The sequence below is a fragment of the Solanum lycopersicum genome, chromosome 12, assembly GCF_036512215.1.
Source record: "Solanum lycopersicum chromosome 12, SLM_r2.1".
Classification (NCBI taxonomy): Eukaryota; Viridiplantae; Streptophyta; class Magnoliopsida; order Solanales; family Solanaceae; genus Solanum; species Solanum lycopersicum.
In genome coordinates, this window is record NC_090811.1 from 36568818 (window position 1) to 36587537 (window position 18720).

The 18720-nt window shown below is 34.0% G+C and overlaps 1 long non-coding RNA gene across 1 annotated transcript; it reads right to left on the minus strand.

Annotated features, from left to right (window-relative positions):
• Positions 1 to 3925: 3925 nt before the first annotated feature.
• Positions 3926 to 14065, minus strand: LOC138340700 (uncharacterized). The gene is made up of 7 exons (XR_011213438.1): positions 13879 to 14065; positions 11156 to 11232; positions 7215 to 7338; positions 6350 to 6481; positions 5461 to 5534; positions 4229 to 4270; positions 3926 to 4096 (listed from the first exon to the last, which is right to left on the minus strand). It is a non-coding gene; the product is annotated as an uncharacterized lncRNA (long non-coding RNA).
• Positions 14066 to 18720: the final 4655 nt, after the last annotated feature.

Sequence of the window (18720 nt, forward strand, 5' to 3'; positions counted from 1 at the left end):
CTATGGAAAACCATCACCTCCCATTGTCAAGTTCACTCGATGCTAAGCTAAGTACTTTTATTGAAATGTCTTAAAGCCTTTAAATATCAATCATTACTTAATTAAGGACATAGGTTCTACCCTTTGTATAATCATCATCATCAATAGGTCCATAAGAATTGTATTTGTCCTTTCATCACAATTCATATAAGTGAGGGTAAAACCTTGGAATTTTATAAAATATTAAGGCACATTGATATTATTCACTATCCTTATAGCACATACACCTTAATCAACCTCACAATATAGTCATGAGATTTCAATTCAACATCATACCACCCTATAGTCCTAGTATAAGGCATACTCCAAAGATAATATCGTGAGTTAACAACAATTAATCACCATTGGAAGTCAAGATAGAGATTCTAAGACTTACCAAGTCTTGATCATAGTATATAACAAAGGTCTTACCATCAACCCATAACTCAACCCAACTTTGAGAGTAACATCATCACACAATGATGAACAATAGAATAACAAGGCCAATTGCTTCACTATAACACAATTCATATTAACATCATAACAAAAGACAAAGTACACATGCTAATTTCACATTGTAATTCATAAACTAAATAACTTCTCAAGAACTTACATTATAGTCTTATCATTACTATTAATTTAATTATAATAGCACCATGGTATAGTAATCGAATCAACAACCAACTCAATTGAATAACACAATACAATATAGGTGAAGATCACTAGGGTTAGGATATTCTTCAAATTATACCAAACCATCAACAATTACCACAAACAAGTTGACTTACATGTTAATGTACTCAATATAACCTTAAGAATTCATTAACTACTCAATCCATAACTTCAATTTCGTGATTGCATGAAACCCATAAGAGAACTCAACTTTTTGAAATTGGAACCGTTTGAGAAAAGGATCTCAAAGGTGACTACATAACATACCATAATGAGTTCGTCCCTTTCTATCCCCCAAACCCTAATTCTTTCTAGCTTTCAATGGTGAATTCATGTAGAGAGAGAAATAAGAAAGAAGGAAGAGAGTTTATTTTGAGAGTTGTCTTTAGGATAATGATGGTTGAGGGTATTTATAGTGGGACTAAATTAACTTTATTAGTATTCCTTTAATCCGCATTTAACATTATACCACATAATTAATTAAATGAATTTAATTTATAACGTGCAAGAATTTGGAGACCCCATCAACGAGACCCCGATCGACGGACCATTGGTCCATCGCTGATCCGTGCTACACATCTGTATGTTCAGTCACATATTGGTGTATGAGGTGATTTTCTTCATTTTGCTATGTGAGGGACGACGGTGGAATCGACACCCTGTCGATCCACACACAAACTGTAGCATGCACTTCCGCATTTCATCGATAATTCCATGGAATGTGCAGGTGAAAAGACCATCTCCACCACCGTAAGTATGGGACGAGCTTGCATCGATGTCCCATCGATCAACACATGGGCCATCATCTTTCCCTTTGATGCACACTGCCAGACAGTGATGTATCAAATTGCAGAGGTCCTCTTTAAGAGACCTTGATTGGTCCTTGGAGATTCGTACCAAGACGTTTGAACCTTGGAACAGCTCAAACAACCATTATCTACCTTTCCACCCATTTTCGTAAATTTCCAACTCCTAAAATTTAGTCATAATGTCTAAGGCACACTAATATCCCTTTGAAGAAACTTCCCGGAAGTTTTGGGCATTTTGGTTCTTAAACTACCTAAATGAACTATATTCATTAAAAATGGACCTTAAAATAGTGTTTAGACTTTATGACACCAACGTTAGGCTTCACAATGAGTCTTGGATATTCAAGGCGTTACATTTCATGTCAACAATATTCATCATATAATAATTAAGACTCACATAGTGCATATAAGAATAAATGCACATATTCATGACAAATCGAAAAATACTACCATTCCATGCATAAACACATAATCACAATCATACACATTAGAACACTTTTCTAGAACTTCCTGAGGAGCCACTTGTGCAATATCTATATGGGTTCATTACTTCCACCTTTCCTAAGTAAAGTCCCTTAGGTCACCTAGTTAGGGTAATATTCAATTGCTTCCATTATACATTTTACTTTAGGGAAGCTATAGCCTTAATCGACACTGAGAACATGGGTGCTAAACATGGAATTTTGTGTTGTAGAGCCTTAAACCAATGAAAGGTGTTCTTACCTAGCCAAGTAGAACATTAACACATGCTAGCATTTCAGTTTATATCACATTGCTAGACCCTATGTGGCAGGCTTAGTTTCAAGGCTTCTATATTGTATAGATCATCAATCATGTGTTTGTATGTTTACATATATGTGTGTACTCCTTTCACATAACACATTAAGGTCACACATGTTCATACATTCATATTCATACACATAGATTCAAAACTAGAAATAATCCTATCAAGGCACCCATGTGCAATGCAGAGGTAAGGTCCCATACATTTGGACATACTAGTACACTTATCAAGTCAGCCTAGTAAAGGAAACACATATAATACTTTCAAAGATATACTCTTAACATTCATAATAGTAAACACTAGTGATATGAGAACTACCTTTCATTTAGACACCATGACCTATATTACTTGTAAGCATGCATGTAAAGTTAGAGTGTGTGCACATTTGTCAATATGATCACATAATGGCTATTAAAACACATTGATGCAGCCACCATCTTAGACCATATTACACTTTCAAACGTAGAACATACAACACCATTTACCATAGGAGGCAAGACAATCTTCACATTACATTCAAGACTCCTATCCTTAGCTATACACACATTCATATATGGGTACATCGGAAGGGGTCATAAATCCTTAATACTTCATCAATGGTAGCACCTACAAATGAGCTTCACATAACCATTTACATACTCATGACCTTGGCAACATAACTTAGATTATAATTAGAATTTGAAACTAGGCATAGGATTCACATAGGATAATTCATCACCAACACCCATTCATAGTATAGTTGCCTTTAAGTCCATGATAACATGACATATAAATTTACAATAAAGTAAACATCTCCAAAATAAGTTGACCATAACACACAATGCAATACAAGGCTTCATCAACTATACTTTACAGAAGTACAAAAGTCTCAAAGTATTGCAATTCTTACCAATTCCTTAGTCTTTGGTCATCATTGACCATTTCAATTCTTTCATAGACAATCAGAATATAAGGCATTATATAAATTACCATAATCATAAAATAAACCATGTACAAGTTGCTATGTTATCATACTATATCATAATACAAGGCATCACATGATTAACATTCATAATATACCAATAAAACACTACAACATTTTATGTCTCAAACCACCCTAGATAAGTGTGGCCTAAACTATGAAAAAGTGTAGCCTTGGTAAAAGGCCACAGTTTTTGACTTTAAGCCAAACTTTTTCAGGTGTGGCTAAAAGCAGTGAAACCTTAGAGTTTAGGCGACGCATTACAAGCGTAGCCTTATCAGCTACAGTTAGAAGTGTAGCAAAAAGGAAAAAAGGCCACGCTTTGTACCTATGCTTAGAAGTGTCGCCATATGAGCAACACTTTTAATCGTAGCCTCAAATTCAAAAAGGCCACACTTTCTAGCTACGCATTAAAGTGTTGCCTTATCAGCTACACTTTCAAGTGTAGACTAAAAGGAAAAAAGTCATGCTTTTGCTGCTTATCAGCTACACTTTGAAGGGTGGCCTTTACTACCACATTGCCCACACTTTTCAAGTGTTGCCTTTTCTATCTAATGTATGACAACACTTTGAAATCTTGTCCTTACTCAAGTACATACACAATTTACACTCCTATGCCACAATTTCTAATAAAAATACTCCAATATTATATTGGAATAAATAATCTCTAGCGCTAATAAGTAATTCAAATTTATAGATTTCCCATAAAGTACTTCAAAAGATAGTATGAGTTGTGTACATACGACATCAATATTCTAAATGTGTACACAATAAATCAAATATGTATTTAAAATTTTACAATAGTTCAAAAACTCTTCATCATCCACTTCAAATTTGATCACCTCCATTTCCCTACACAAATAAGATATTGGCAGTTATATAGAAAAGGTAAGAAGCCTAGATTGCAACAATATAGAGAGGCAAGAAATCTAGAAGTTACAGAAAATTAAATTGCATCTTTTGATGTTCAAAGTAGATGCTTACTTGTCTTTTGATGTTCAAAGTAGATGATCTTCCCTTAGGTGTCTAGAAATCCAAATGAGTTCAACAACAATGAATAATTGCATTAGGGTTCAAACTTCACAAGAAACAATATAAAATATTTGGTGTTATGCAATAACCATGATGCACGCAAACTAACACGAACACTTTAAAAATGGAATTAATGAGGAGACACAAACAATTAGATTGTCCTAATAATTATTTGTTTATTTGTTTGTAGTTATGGAAGCATGCCTTCTACTAGGATTTCAAAAGTTATGGTAATAACATGGATATTCTATATAATCAGAAAGAAAATAGACTTTATTGACAGAAATACTTATATATAGAAGCACAAAAGGCATAGTAAAAACATTAACAAAAGTTACAAATTGCAACAGCAGTTATGGTAATAACATGGATATTCTACAGATTGCAGCAGCAGTTATAGAAAACATTAACAACAAATATGCAGATTGCAGATTGTAGATTCCGTATCATGCCAAATTTTATTTGTAGAGGTATAAACAGACCAGTTTGCAAGCTAGTACAGAACTATTGCATGTTGTAATGTTCTATACAAATGCCAAAAAAACAATGAAACAAAAGAAGGAAAACCTAAGCTCCATTTAAACCAAATATATTAACCACAACTAAAGATAGAAAAGTCCAGATTGTAGATTACAGCAGCAGCAAAAATTTAAGAAAATTAGATTAGTTTCCTTGCGTAGTTTATATGTTCCACACGATCAAACAAGGAAACTAAATCTGACATAGCAAATAGATTAGTTTCCTTGTTTATGGACATGAATACAATACTTCATCCATATCGTCAAATACACGAGAAATGAAAACTACATATTGCCAACTAGAAGCAATATTTAACCTAATTTCTCAAGAGAATACCTACAAACTAGTATGATGTTTTAAAAATTGAGCACTGATGAACTTTCATTAGTTAGGTTAACCATTCCTTTTATTTCAGTTACACCACTATTTGGCTGGATGAAAAGGTCAAAAGAAAAATTTGTTTAGCAGTCCATAAGCATCAAATTAACTTCTCTAGTATCCCTTCTCTAAAAATTTTACAATTAGTCATAACTTATGGAAGGAGCATATAGAATAAGTCTCTCCTTAACTCTAACTTTGACAAACACCATACTTTGATTCTTCAGGTCAGAAATCAAACATAATGGAGTATGAGCATTTGAGGTTGATTAATACATAAGGCTTACCTCACCACCATTAACAGTGATCCCATGCAGTGTATAATTTGCACTTGCACCGACAGAGTATGTCATTCCCTCCCCTAAGGAAGTACAAAGTTGTATTAGCTCAAATAAAGTTAAACCTTCAAGACACATGGAAGTGAACTTTTAAATATAATATCGTTTTTCAACAAGTAAAATTCATAAGCATGATATTTCGATAGTATTATATTGAAACAAAACACAAAGAGAGCAAGTTTAACCAGCTTCAATGGAAAATTTGAGAAAACTATACGATACTAAGTTTCAAAATGGCACACTAGTCAAGTATATTAATGGATTGAATTTTTTTTATAACTTATTAATAGTTTCACTGAGACACTTCATTTTTGCATGATTATATATGAATTATGACGATAATATTACATATGTTGATATACTGTCATTAACAAATATAAGCTTGTAAAACCTGCAAACTGAACCATGATTCTGCAAAAAACCTGGTAAAACTCTAGAGAAGACATGGCAGCTGCTGAACCTATAAGCACACAAGTTAAGACGACCATATTCTAGTGAAAAATGATTCTAAAAAATTTAATTTACAAGAAATAAAATGGCTTCATAGTGGCTAATTTCTTCTCTGTTTTCATAATGATAGATAAGAAAATAACTTTAGCTCTTCAAACTTCACTTGAACATAAGTTTCTATTAGAATACCACATTATTCAAATATTGTTTAAAAAATTTTTTGTCAACAAAATTATTCGATTATGAATAGCTCCGAGAAATGATATGTTAAACTTATATGTACTCATTGATTTTACAAGTTTGCACTTACATTAAAGAAACAATATTCCTATTAGCATACGGATCATTCCTATCAATGCCATCCAATCTCTTAGGGAAATGAACATACCTAACTGTCTTCCTAAGCTCTGGATCCATCATGAAACACATAACTTCCCTACTGGCTTTGTTGTTGTTAATAGTGATCATGGTCCAAATTTAATATATAAGTAACATTAGTGAGCACAACAGAAACCCCGACCTGTTTAATAGATTTTAAGCTCATAAGCAGAAATATCACGTATATATAGAGAAAAAGTAAAAACTTTATGCATTACAAACTAGAGCATTCATTGCACCAACTTTCTTGTGATGTTTAAATCCACGTCTTTTTTCTCTAGATACATATACTAGTTGAGGTAATTCTTTACCATTACTATCTACCCCCCCCCCCCATTCTAGCCTAACAAGACCTTTAAATGATAACAATAAGAATGAATTAGTAATGCTAGAATTAAAAAAATAGCCAATATTAGTAATGACATCAAAATTTTGGAACATGAATCTTTCAAGGATGATCTAAAACATTATTCCCAGTCCAAGGAGTCCCAACCTGCATCATCCAACTTCCCCCGGGAACCTTTTGCACATTAGCAACCTAGGCATTTATGCATACTTTAAATTCCTCATAATCTCTTAGCAATATCAGGTGATCCCAACACAACTAAGCAATATTGAACTAAACTTTCTAATCTATACTTGAAAATTCACTGGAGAAACAACGAAATAACATCTAGATACTTAAATACTATAGTCGAAAAAAAGAAAAGTTTTACTAGCAAATAGCTACAAGACAGAATCATTGTGGTTAACAAAGGAACAAACCAATCTTAACGCGAACACAACCATGAACTCACGAAGACTAAAAAAACAGTGACAACAGATTAAAACAGACATTAAAACCTTCTCAAAATTCATGTAGAGTAGCTACTCACACTTGAAAAAATCTTTATAAGGGACAAAATGTCGTAGGTATCGCCAGCTTCAACACTTCAGTTCTTCGAAAAGAGACGACTTAGCTTCATCTCAGTTCTTCAGATAAAAGTGATTTAGCTTCATCTGCTACATTCAACATTCAAGAGAAATAACTAGTGTATCAAAGGTAATCTGCCCATTTATACGTAATACAACTACAAACTAAACTCCCAAAATCAATAAACTTCGTATCAACAACACAAGAACATAAAAACCCTAACTTAAATTTTTGATTGACACACAAGAATATTAAAATCTTAAAGCTATAATTTAGACTTTTGATGATAAAATTTTACCTAATAAACTCTATTCAAACAACCCTAAATCTTTAAGACATGAGGCAAGTTGATTTGTGAAGCATTTCTTTTAATTTTCAAAAGGAATTTGTTGGAATGGAAGTTTACTAAGGAATCTTTGAAGAAAATCGTGTTCTTCAGCTCTCCACTCTACAACAACGAAGCTTTGAGAGGAAAATCATCTTCTTCAATTCATCTTCAGAGAAATCACACTGCTCTTTGATTCATTAGCTGAACATGATGTTCTTCAGCAGAAGTTTGACAGAAATCTGATGATAATCATAGTACAAATCGATTTCTTCCGTTCTTCGATCCTCTTCTTCAGTTCTTGCAAATTAAGTTCTTCAGCTGAAGTTTTAGGAAATTTCATCTTTTTCGTTCTTTAGGTGAAAATAATATTTCTTTAATGTTTTTTTTTGGCCCAATAGAAATGGGAGGAAGATCAAATTTTAATGAAAAAATTGTTGGAGGGAATATAAAATTTTGGTGAAAACACTAAGGCCACATTTTTAATGTGTTGTATTTATAATTATAAAAATAACACACTATAAAAGTGTGGCTATTCATGTAAGTAATTTTTGCCAACTATAAAAACACTTATAAAGTGTAGGTTATCCCATTAAAGAATACACTTTAGAAGTGTTTCTAATATTAGTGTAGCTAAAAGTCAAAATCTTGGGCTACACTTTAAAAGCTTTCCCAAAAGTATTTTAGGCAACACTTTATAAGCGTTCTCCAGATTTATTGTGGCCGTAGACCTAAAATTGTGTAGTGAAACCAACCGAGGGCAGTAGCTAAACACATAATAATAAATACTAAATCATGCTTCATTAACCCTAAATTGAAATTACATTATGTTAATAATATTATCAACCTTTAAGATAAAATATGTAGATTAATCCTTATCGATATTTTCTTTGATTGGATCATCAAGTGTTAATACCCACAATATAATCATAACACAAAACTAAAACAGTAGCTATAATAATCATCAGCCAATTGAATTAAACATTCAATCATTAAAAGGGCAATGTTAAAGTGAATTCCAAGAAATCTAAACAATGCATGTTCAAATCTTCATACATTGATCCACATGGATCCTTCATAATCAATTATTTATTGGTTCACGTAAACAACAATAGATAGGACCAGTTTAATGTAATAGAATCACAATTCAATCAATAACAAGACATAATCACAATTCCTATGAAAGGTTAAATCAATTTTGGGAAGGGACACGGATTCATCATGAAATTGGATTATTTTTCATGTTAAAAAAATCACTTAATCATCAATTAATCATTATTAATACTTTGAAAATGTTTTGACAAGGGATCCATGGCTAGATTGAAGAAAAAGAAGTTTGATCATAAAATCTTTTTGAAAACTATTAGATTAACTCTCCAAGTGAAAGGATACTTCGAGATGAAGGATTAACACACCCTTACATACATGAAAACCTTTCAAAATTGAGGAATAATCCATTGAATTAATGCTCCAAGCTATTTTTGAGCTTCACCAACAATGGAATTTTCTAAGGACTATTGGTTTTGGAGGGAATGTTTATTTTGTGTAGAAGGGATTTGGAATGGGTTATTCACGTGCTTAATCCCTTAAATAAACCAAAAAATCAATAAATAAAACAATTATGGTAATATTAGGACATGGGGTGAATTTGATATTCATCCTTTTAATGAAACAGAAGTTAAGCCGTGGCACCATGCATGCATCGATGGACCACCATCTACGGCAAGTAGGTCCATCAACGGGCCGTCTGTTGTTTTGTTTTATTGGAACTTGGGATGTTCTTTGGTTGAGCCTTTCCCATGCTAAGTACATCGATGAAAACATAACAACGGCTCATTAGTCAAAAAAACCGAGCGTCGTTTCGCTCGTCGATTGACACTGCCAAGGCAGTGTCTCGACAGCCCTTCGGTCCTTCATAAGACCCTTTTGCGTGGCCCTTGAGAAGTCGTACCGAAACATATCCAACGAAAATTTGCACATTGACAATTAAAGGACCTTCCATGCAGGTTTCATAAAAAATTCACACATAAAACGTGTCCAAACATGCTAGACCCCATCAAGACATACTTGAACATCTCAAGTACTACAGTTAGAATGTCTTAGAAATTCTTGGACGTTTGAGCTACAAACTTCATGAAACTCCATATACTATCTATGAACATCATTATAACTCATTTAAAGACTTCATAAGCTCATAACATACAAATATAATTAAATATGGACACATGAGGAACATATGTGACTAGTCGTCGAACATCATGGTCGTCCCTTGACGTTGGACATCAAAATCACCTCAAATCTTACATACTGACTCAAAACGATATTATTACCATTTTAGGGACTTATACCCTTATAAGGAACATGTTAGGATCTAGACACCCTAACTCATTTTTGGGGTCTGACATATATTTTGGTAGATTTAGAATCCTTAAATGCATACTTTGTGTCAATAATTGGTGACAAACCTTAAGTTTTATGTATTAGACTTGGAAAAAGAGCATGGATGCAATGAAGCAAAAAGTAACAAGGCAGTTTAAAGAATAAAGAAAAGATGGCCTAAGGATCAGCTAATCCATAAGGCAAGTCTACAAATGACTTTAATCTTGCCTAATGTTCTAGCGTGCTGATCCTTGATGGAAAGGATAAAGTCGACAGTGAAAAGGAGAAGTCACCATATTGCTAAACAACTTTGCAAAGCAATACTAGATTGCAGAATAATTTAGAATACAAAGATGCTGATTGCTAAAACATAATGAAAACAAAATATACCAAATTGAAAATTGCGATTTGGTTGTCAATGTTGACTAGTTGCGCCGAGTAATCCTTCTGAGTACAAATTTTTCAAAAACTATAAATACTTGTTTAGTTTTTTAACTTAGAATCAGTTTTTTATTATTCAAACTTTATGTATTCAGAGAGAATTCTATACTGAGTTCTTAGAGTTTTTGATAAAGTTTTCTCTTAATCTTTGAAGACTTCAAGGTTCCCACCTCCAAGAAATTAGTCCTGTGTAATAACATTTTTAATGACATTTATATCGTATCCAAACGATGGAAACACTTTTGGATAACAATTTCTATCTCTTTACTATGTCTAGATTAACCCCCAATTCTTGGGGTGTCATTAATAGTAATATGTCGTATAAATGTGATTTTTTCCAATTATGTGTATGAACTTAATGGTGTTATAGTTGCAAATATGATTTAATATTTCTGTATTTGGCTTTTTCGATAGGCATGTATTATGAAAAAACCTATCATGACTGGAGTCTAGAACTTAGACGAGACAGACGTCGTTGAACTCTCAGAGGTCGCAGACAAGCCTACTTACGTCATTGTTACTTCACTAGGTTAATTTTAGCAGAAAATTTAAACTTTTTGTTTACTTTTTTCATATGAAACATATTCTACTTAACATCATAGGCATTCAGAATCAACCATCTAATATTAAGATCATCAAATGTAAAAAATAGTTCAAAAATGCATTAACTATAAACTTGCAAAAATTGCACCACTACCTAAAACATACACCTAATCTAGATTATAACAGCAGAAATCCTCGAATGCATGAGTGCCTACCAAGTACGGATGAATGCTCCACGTTCAGATAGATGCACCGTCGTATCGTAAGCTGTAGCATCCACCTACGCCAGCACCTAAAAGTATAGAGTGTGTGGGATTAATACACACTTGTACTATGTATGGGTATATTCAAGCTCATAAAGGACATGCATGAGAACTAATAACTTTCTCCTATTGATATGAATAACGGAAAGTCAAGTCAGTGGACTTGCAAAATTTGATTAGGTAAGTCATATGATGAGAGTAACATGCATTATAATATTTATCATTTTGCAAACAACACATAACATATTATATATATCATATCAAATAGTTCATATAATTTTTTCTTATGCCATGAGACCTTTGAGTCATGGACCTGACATTAGGACTTCCCAAATAATTAGGGCTCAACACATGGGACCTCAACTAGGGAGCCTTCTTTAGCAAACACAGATTCTACTTCATTCATTCATATGTACTTCATATTTCATTGTTTCATATACTATTGCAACCACCAGTCATACCTAGGATGTAGTTTAGGACTCTCATCGGGTACGCTGTGCAATGACAAAGAATAACCTAGTTTCATTACTTAAGTCTATCTCACCTTTTGATTATCCAATCCTAACACCTTTGGTATCATTCATTTCATTATGAGCATTCCCTAAGGCAGACCAAAATCCTTCTTTGGGAACTTTAAACTTAACCGACAAAGATCATGTGAGCATTATGAAATCTATTGTCTGATCCACACTGAAAAGAGGTGGAATCACCAGCCAAAGTTACCCTAACATTCTATCCTATATAGGGAGTCGAACCCTGCTAGAGGCCTATATTGGCAGTATAGGTTAAAAGACTAGGACATATAAGCAGAGCGATATCCATCATGACGGATAGTCTCATTTCATGAGATTTACGTGAACATCCACCCTTCCCGAAGGAAGGCATCACCACTCATAGCTAGCCTGTCGATTATCATAATAAAGTTCCATTATATTAAACTCATATATCATGGAAGATGGATTCTAGTTTGAAGACAACATATCTCAATAGATGATTTCTCATGTCATCATTTGTATTAAGTATGCATTAACTTCAATACTTTCATTAGAGTGTTCATAGAGACTGGTCTCTTCATTAACTTCACACTCTCATAGGTGAGCACGTTTTTGTAACATTTACTTAGGCTCATTTGAGATTTCTCTCATCTTTAACATTAGGCTCTTATTATATTGCCACCACATTCATTAGCTTTAGCACATCTGCTCTTCATAATTACTCTCCCCTTTTACGTGAATGTTCATTTCATAATTTTCCGATACATTTGGACCTTTAGTGTGTTTTACACTTTTATTCGACCCTTCTCGGGTAACATCATTTCTTCATATACATCTTAGGTTCACTTACTTTTAAACATATGCTAGACTTATGAGTCTATATATAAAATCTATGAAGCTTCATGCATAGTTCGTCTAAGTGACTCATATATCTTGTATGTATGCAAAGATATCGATTTCGATCTATGTAGGCCGCATTTTTTTGAACATTTATTCACGTACGACTTATGAGTCAATATGTAATTGGGCTAGTGAATCCAATTTAGAATCCATTGGCTAACACTTAGGTTTTTATCTATTTTCTTTTTTTATTAATCTTCACCCTCGCCTTGGAGTCCCGATTTCGAATCCCCTCACTAACATTGTTTTTCCTTCCTTTTTGCATTTCCTCACTTAACCTTAAACGTTTAGGAATTAGGGGACCCGAGATCGAACCCTCACTAGAACATTTCTTCATTTTTGTTTTTCCTTTAACTTATTTTGTGTTAGACAAGGGGATGTGGGTTAAAATACCACCCCTCTCATCTCATAATTTTATTACTTTCTCCTTGTCTCCTAATTCGACTAAGAGGTCGGTGGATCGAATCCCTTTCCTCCCATCTTTTTTTAAATTTATTTTTAACTTTCTCCTTATTCTTATGTTTGATTGAGAGGTGGTGGGTTTGAATCCCACTCCTCTCCCTTATATAATTTGATTTTCAAGTATGAGAATCATCTAAGGCACCCAATTTCGATTTCCTTTAACCCCATTTCCCTACATATATTTTTTTTTGTGATTTGAACACGGTGAGGTCTCGGTTCAATCCTTAGTGACCTCACTTGCTTAACATTTAGTTTTCATTGCATATATTATAACTGTCATTGGCTTAAACAAACAAACAAGGTGCTGGAAATAAGCTCATTTTTATCAACAATTATACGTTAGTTCTTAGGGCATTTCATGAATCATTTAGTACGTTTTTTTGGTTGTAGTTTCATAGTTACATTTATTTAAGAGTTTTTCCACTAAAATCAGCCACATCATATGAACCTACGATTATACCTAATATGAACATCATGATTTATACAAGTTTGTGCACGTTAAATACAACCATAAAACATGTAATTTTTGAACTTAAAACCGATACTATACGTCACGGCTTACACGTTGTACACAAAGGAATTTTTCACATAATTTTGGAAGACATAAATTATCAATCATACAATTTCGAACACAGTTTCATGAACATATTCATCACAAACATCACATTATACGCCAAATCTACGAGTAGACATACAAACCTACGATCATTTGGATCTAGTGACGGGGAACATGTAATGGGGAACAATCCTACTTTTTAGAGTAGATTCATTTTAAACTTAAGGGTCTCTTGGGAAGGACCAAGAGGAAGAAAACCTTACCTGCTTTTAGGTTTCTACACCTTCAAAGTGCTGCCGAATCAACCGATAAACCATCGTACCACCTTACCCGACGAGAAATTAACTTTTTCCTTAACGTTTTCAAATTATCTTGTCGTTTGTATTTTTTGTATGTTCTTCAAGTGTGAAGAACTTTTGGTTTTTGTTTTTTTTTCTGTTTTCTAACAAGAAAGAGAGTAAAATCGTGAGAGAGTGTTTGAAGAGAGGGAGATAAACATGAAAAAGAGTGATGTGAGGTAGTGTTCCCTTAGAACTAGGACTTTTAGGCAAGACTTAGTCAAATTAAATTTAATAATATTTAATAAATAATAATTAATAGTAATATATCTGATTTTCGTTTTTCTTAAATAAGAATTTAAATATTAATTAATTAAATTAATTCACAATATTAAATCATTTCTCCCACCTAGGTTCGAACCAGTGTGGAGTAAAGATTTTGCTAAAAGGCCAATTTTTGCCTTTTATACAAAAATTGCCCCTCCACAATATTAATTAAATAACCAACTAAATAATAAGGGTAATTACGATGCTACCCTTAGCGTGGAAAAAAACATTTTACCCCTAGACCCTCGAAAGATAAGATTACGCCATTATTAAGTTTGATTAAGACTTAACCTGGTAGATCTTCATATTCGGGTTCCCTACATTGCTGGACCCAACTTTTCCAAGCTCAACTAACTTACCAAGTTGGTTGGCTTCGTTGTTGCAAGGGTTCCGAGGCCTGTTCCACCGCGGTTCAATCCTTGTGAACCCGGTCTAATTATAGGAATTCTAGACACATTAAGCATTACTTAGCGTAGTCATTTTTAAAATTGTTTAAAACTACTAAATAGATAGTCTGTGTTTATTGGGATGACAACTTGAGGGACTTCTTCAGTGGGTTTGCCCATGATGACCCCTATGAGCATATTCTAAACTTTATGGATGCATGCAGACTATTCTTTTCCAAGAAAATCTCGCAGTAGTTAGTCCGACATAGGTAATTTAAATTTTTTCTGATGGGGATGCATGCAAGTGGCTGGGTGAATATCCTCATGAAGCAAACATTTCGTGTGAGGACATGTTTACTACATTTAATATGTGTTTTTCTCTCCTTTGATGATGATGAATCTTTGGGACAACATCCAAATCTTTAAGCGTTTAGAGGGCTAGACAATCCATGCGACCTCGCTCCGACTCAACAATTTGGTGCTGCAGTTCCCAAGTCATGGCTTGCTTGACAAGATGTTGTTCCAGTACTTTTATCTAAGTCATGACTCGGTAAACAAGGGTGTCATTAACAAACTTTCCCTGAGAAGTTTAATGCAATAGCTTTATATGATAGGTGCACAACTATTGTATGGAATGACAGAAATAAAGAAGACCTGGTATACATGTTGTAGATGTCGGGTGTACTAATATAGATGAGTCCAAATTTGAGGCCTTGTATAATGATGAGGTAAGTTTCCTAGCCAACCAAGGCAATGGTTATAGTTCAAACTACTCGAGGGTAGGTGGTAAACATGGTTGGAATATAGATGAAGGTTGAAAATTGGTACCATCCAAAGACGCGTAGAAGGATAGATATGTACCTCCCAATGAGCGCCAAAAGCCAAAATTGTTCAAAGGTAGTTGTATTGAGGATATGCTTTCCGTATGACTAAAGTTTAGGGGTTTGACAAGATTTTTAATGAAATTAAATAAGATGTGTATACCCTCAACCAACTGGTTACCTCCCATTTAATCTCAATTAAGTAGTTTGAAACCCTTATAGGTCATATTTGATTGCATTAAAATCCGACATAACAAGGGGAATTTCCCAGTAACACAATGCCAAAACCCCACGAATGAGATATGATAGTTGAATAACATCGCACCACGATGTTAACTAAGGTCATGTTTCGCACGCAACCCAAAACCCTCTTCATTGCCTTATGTTTCGTTTGAATATAATGATCTGCTTAGTGTGCAAGTTAAAATGTGGGAAGTGTTTGGAAGGAAGGAAACGGGCAAGAAAAAATGTCAAGTGGTAGTATGATCAATGATGTCGGCGACCCTAAACTGGACCGCTGTTGCAATCAAGAAGATTTTAAAGTAGAGTTTGTAAAGCTCGGCATGCCCAAGAAACTATTTGGTGAGTCCCCAACCTTGTCGGTGATCCTGATTTGTATCTCTTTTTGGACTCCTAAAATTGAGTAAAGGTTATGTAGTACTCGACATGGTAGGTTCCATCTTGGCGTGAATCTGAATGGTTTGGCGATCTCAACTAATGTTACAAAGTGGGTAAGAACTTGATGGTTTTTGAGGCCTAAGGTATAAATTCTAAAACTCTTACATTCTTATACACTTTCATTTTATTCAAACATACACCGACACATTATTCTCTGTATTATTGCATTTTGTTAGTGTGAAAGTTATTAATTCGTGCTCGGAAACATTTGAAATTGCTACCTAGTGTTTGAATTTTAATTTACTCAGCATAGAAGGTTGATTTTCGAACACTCAGTTTTTTTTATTGATTTTGTACTTTAATGAAATGATATTATATTTGATATGTGCATGACTCTCTAGTAGGATTAGAATGTTCGGTCATCTATTTTGATTCAATCATCTTGCCCTTACTTAGTTTAATAGTTGTGTGCAGAAATTTATGCCTTAATGTGGATGAAATTATGTGGGGTTGTGCATGAGTTTCGTTGCGTCTACGATAAATTGGAGTTTTACATGATCTAATTTTGTTTTCCGGGTTTGATACATCGCATCGAGGAGTTGGAATGAAAAAATAAATGATGGGTCATTTGGCGAGAGGAGTCAAGCTCGCAAAACCCCTCGGCGTTTGACAAAAATTTCCCATTTTGCATATAAATCCATAACTTATTTGATATAGTGTAAAGACTCCAGAATGACTTAGGTCCAAGTTGCGCCTAAAATCAGTGTCACAGGATTATAAGGTCAAAAAATTGTGAGTAATGGATTTAGGAGTTAGTTTGAGGGGTTTGGAGGTAAACCGTCCAAGACGTTCGAAAGTTAGCCGTGAGAGGTGCATGCATGTTCTAGTATGCCTTAGCATGTTTGACGTGGTTCTTGGAGTTCAAATTCATAAGGGAGGTTACTAACACCTAGACGGATGTAGTTAGTGTGGAAAAGTCTGAGAAAGTATCCCAAAGGATGTCTGATCACGAGAGCACACCCTAGGATCTAAGGTCGATCACGTATCGAGACATGGCATACTTGACCTCACGGAAGTCTTGTACAAGCCCTTTGACACCATACATCCCATAAATGTATGAAAAGTAGTGCGGAATTAAAACATTTCACACGAAGATGATAAAACATCTTTCATATTAAAATCATGGATAACTCTAAGTCTCAACATGAAGAATATAGAAATACTTAGTCTATTCCACTACTTTGAAGTAAAAGACATCTAAAGAAGATTATACCCTCGAGTTAAGTGAGGACATACGTAAGCTTTGCTTGAACGACAACTAGAATACAAGCACTACTTCATGATCCTTCTCACCTTCCATCTACATCGTTAAATATAACAAAATGTATGGAATTACTACAAATAGTTGTACTAACTTTGACTTAATAAAATCATGAAAACAAATATTTATTGGGAACATGCTCTTTTTTATTAAAACATCACAGTGTAAGCATAAGAGCAACATTTAACACCTTAGAAACACATAATATAACACAAACATTTTATCACTTTTTAATGGCATTACAGTGAACGAGGTCTGCGTTACAATGAATGGATTGACTTTTATAGTGAATTTCCTCAACTTCAGAATGACCCCTATCTAGTATGCAATCTTATCACTAAAAGTTATACAAAGGCTTATTTAATTAAGAAAAAGAGTGACCGCCCATCACCCTCTCTAGTCACTCATAAATGATCCTTAAGACCACCTATATTGAGATACATACTTTCAATACACCAATCACATGAACATGAAATCCTCCTACAAAAAATGATTCTAAGGTTCATTTGAGAGAGTATTGAAGCAACCGCCTATACAATCCCTTCACACACACTTAAGATATCTATTAGATGACCTAAGATAGAATCATTCTCAACTTATAAAATAACACATATATAATATGACGTTTGCCTCCCCAAAGGTTATCAAAAGTCTCACTTAAATAAATCAAAAAGATAATGTCCAAAATTGACCTCTCCAAGATTACCTAAATAATCCTTAACACTACCTAAGGTTGTACCATGTCTACTTAATCAACTAACTTTCCTATCTAGTGTCATTCTTAAGACTTATCTAGCTAACATACGAAGTGACCATTCCTCTGCCCCCTTCACACCATAAATAGACTACCCTTAGCTACTCTAGATACGTACTCATTCATTTAACATGCTTACTACATTAATTCATTACATTTATTAGATCATTTAAGACTCATTCATCATATAAAGTACATTCAAGTAATGGTCTTGGACTTAACCTAGGGACCTACTCAATAACACCTTCAAAGCCTAATTGTGCAATATCTAGATAAGGTCCCATCTCACCATCTAAACTTCGTAAAACTCCGATACTAGTAGCTATCCCATATGATCAGAATAGGCAATAACCGACATAGACCATGTTATCTAAACATGGAATTTGGAGTTGTAACCTACTCCAATGGAAGGTGTTCTACTTGCCAATGGTAGAACTTGGACACATCCCATGTAGGAACATGGTTAAGGAACATGAAGGGTTTATTTATAGTCTAGGCTCATTCTTTAACTATATATACTTCCTTACCATACTCACTCGATTCTAGACATTGTCTTGATAGATTAATTCACATAAAGGATCACATGAAGAGGTTCCATAT